General features: G+C 53.2%; 1 long non-coding RNA gene across 1 annotated transcript; it reads right to left on the bottom strand.

Moving 5' to 3' along the window:
- LOC148120808 (uncharacterized) lies at nucleotides 1-3,064 on the bottom strand. Its single transcript, XR_015738768.1, has 2 exons — nucleotides 2,787-3,064; nucleotides 1-1,206 (listed from the first exon to the last, which is right to left on the bottom strand). It is a non-coding gene; the product is annotated as an uncharacterized LOC148120808 (long non-coding RNA).
- Between the last annotated feature and the right edge of the window lie 240 nt (nucleotides 3,065-3,304).

Genomic DNA, 3,304 nt, shown 5'->3' with positions numbered 1-3,304 from the left:
GAAATGCACAGGTGTTATGTTATTAAGGTCAATGCTAACATTTAGAAGGGAAACTGCAACCCACATGGGTCTCTTGTGACCTTCACAGGCTTTTTGGCCATCTGACTCGCCACAAAGCCATAATCCATCTTGCTCCGGCAGGCTGCTGCTTGCTTGTGGAAGGACAGATTGTGGCAGTTTCTACAGCCTGGGCCCCTGAGGGATCCTCACAAGCCACAGGCTTCCAGTACCAGAGCTGCCAGCTGAATCTTGGATCAGAGAGAGCTCCGACACAGGGAGATCTTACAAGTCCCATTGGTGTGAAGTGGATTCCCCAGTCAGTAAATGTCAGGGCTGTGCAGTCATCTGACTTCACATAGCATTTTCTGCCCACCCCCACCCTGCGTCTGTGCAGGGCATGATCCGCTAGGGGCTTAAGGGTACTTATGCCACTTAATTCCCTTAACAGAGCCAGATGTGGTAGTGAATGTCTATAATCTCAGCAGGCTGAGGCAGGAGGATTGAAAACCCAATGCCAGCTCGGGTTGCAGAGTTAGTTCCAGGCCAATCCGGGTTATGTAACAAGACCCTTTTTTTTTTTTAAACACACACACACACACACACACACTAATAACTAGACAGTCTTCCCCCCAGTCGCCTGTGTAAGGGGTACCCTGTCCCCATTTCCAGATGACTAAACTGAGGGCCAGCTAAGCCAGCTCACAGGACTACTCCACCCCTTGTGGACAATCTGGGTTTTCCAGCCTTGCTGTGCCAAAGAGGAGGTTCAAAGGCCTATATGAGGCTCTCCCTTTGTCACCCTGAGGCCTATTGATCAGCCTGGACTTTCTCACTGGAATCTGAGTCTCCAGGGGGTGCAGGGCCAGGACTCTGAGCTCTGGTTGCCTCACGGGGGCACTTTTCACCGGTCTTGATAGTCATCTGACCTCCGCACCAGCCTGCCTTCCTGTAGGCTGGAAGCCTCGTGCCCTTAAGAGGAGAGCTAGCATTCCTTGGGATTCTCTGTTACCAAAACACAGTCTTAAAGTACAGGAAGTTTGGGAAATGGAACCAAGGTGTTTGTCCCAGTGCCAGGGGCTGGACTGGCGCTGACCACAGTTGCCAATAGCTCGGAAGGTGTTTCCCTCGCTGTTGTATAGGCAGATATCTTGGTGAGTTGTCTAGTCTTCATATCTTTTCCTTCACCCTTTTTGGCTCGTTTGGAACCTTTGGAAGGAAAAAAAAGAAGCCTTCATAGTACAGATGAAAGGAAATCCTTACTTCATGAAAGAATGACAGGCAGAGGTGGGGCATGGCTAGGCCAGATGCTGTCTGGTTTTAGGCGAACCAAGGACAGCCTGAGAGCCACAGAACCAATCCCCCAACCACCATTTCTGTCATCCTGCTGTGAGTTCAGCCCTCATCCTCTGTCACTTGACTTTGTTGACCTTCAACAGAGTCGCACAGGTGGAGAAAGCGGAGCCCAGGCCCAGCACGGCAGGTCTTCCAGGGTCTCAGTCTCCTCCCAGCCTGAACAGGTAGCCTAGCCAGCAAGACTGAAGAGCTTTGGCCCTCTGGGAAGTTAAGAAGAAGGTAGCTTTGAAGCCTGTAGGTGGCAGAGAAAGCAGAAAGGCTGGAGGTGGACCCAGGAAGGCCACAGTCTTCAACTGTAAGCAGAAGGCTTTGCCAATTTGTCAGCAAAAGTCATTAAGTTTCTTCCTGGAGACTTCTAAGAACAGGGGCATAGGGGGAGGGGAAATGTGATGCTCTATGTCAAGGATCACCTAGCCACAGGCAGAGGGAAGGAATAAGGAACTTTTTAAGTGAGGAAGAGCCCCTCTCCCGCGGAAGGACAAAAGAGGGTGTGGCTTGAAGGCTGTGGTGGAGGTGGAGGTAGACTTTGGCCAGGACACTGGCTGTCCTTAATGGCCAATAGTTTTTGGACCTTGCGTAGGCAGTCAAGAGGGAGGGACAGACTGTGCTTCTTCCTTGGCTAAAGCCTCATTTAGATCTCCAGTGGTTTGGGGCTGGGTAGACAGCAGGATTACTCTACAAAGGTACTGTAGTATTCATTCTTTAAAACCAACAGGTCCCAGGCGGTGGGACCAATCCAGACGGAGGAAGTCACCGGGTAGGACCTTGAAAACCCCCACCCTCCACCCCCACTTTGAATCTAGACTGTGTTAGGCTCAAGTTGGTGACCATGGGCAAGCTGGAGCGTTGTGGTGCGTTTCGGTGTCTCCCACTGCAAAAGGAGGTTTATCAACAATAAGAAATACAAATAAATAAACAAGCCAGGGATAGCAGCACACACCCGCAACCCTAGCGTGCTGGAGGTGAGACAGGGAGATTTCAAGTTCAACTTCAGCTATACAGTGTTTTAAAGAAACCCAAATCCCAAACCACCACCCCAAACAAAACCCAAAGCACAAAAGGCACCCCATTTCTTCTGTCCCCTTCCCCAGAGTCGCTGTGAGGAGTCTGAGAACCCAGACGGCCAATCACAGCTAATGTGCTACTCAGAATGACTGGCACACTCCAACCGCCAAACCACCGATTCCTCCCCACTCTCTGCCAAGCAGGTCTGCCTCTTTCACAAGATCCAGGCCCAGCAGATCCAGGTGGCGGGACCCCACTAACCATACTCAGAGGGGTTCTGAACAGGTCTCCACCCCCGCCCCCCCCCACTGCACGCCCCACCCAGACCGGGAAGCGCCGGCTGTAGCCCCCCTCTCTCATGTTGTGAGTGTGGTTGCTGGGATGCAGTGTGGGGTTTTGTCTGCCTTCCCTGCCCTGTGCCAACTCACCCAGCAGGCCTCACTGCCTTGGCAACGCATTGCAAAGTCCACACAAAGGGAAACTGCACAGGGGAGGTTGGTCCTGCCTGACGCCTGGGGAGGGTTTCCATGGCAACGATGACATCACTAGACTCGTCTGGCTACAGAGTCAGGCCCTGAATGGAGGCGCCTGGGTGTTCACACTGCAGAGCTCTGGAGAAAGGCAATCCGGGACTCTGCAATGCTGGAGTAGGAGGGCCGGCCCAGGATTCCAAACTCAGGCCTGCCCTTGGCTTACCAGGAGAGCTCGTCAGTCTCCCCACCTACAAAGGGCGCTTAAGTGAGGGTGGATTAAAACCGTGCATACTATGCAGGCGCGCGGCGGGGGGGGGGGGGGGGACGACAGGGAGTGGGGAAAGCTTGTGGGGGAGGGAGCATTGTGACGTTTTCCTGGGCTGGCAACTTTAAACGATTTCCAGGGAAATGGGGTGGCAGACTGGGCTCTTGACTGCTGGGCTCCTTGGTGGTCCATCCCTTGGTGGGGGAGA

Source organism: Myodes glareolus, chromosome 9, assembly GCF_982192425.1.
Source record: "Myodes glareolus chromosome 9, mMyoGla1.1, whole genome shotgun sequence".
NCBI lineage: Eukaryota > Metazoa > Chordata > Mammalia > Rodentia > Cricetidae > Myodes > Myodes glareolus.
This window is presented reverse-complemented; position numbering and strand designations above follow the sequence as displayed.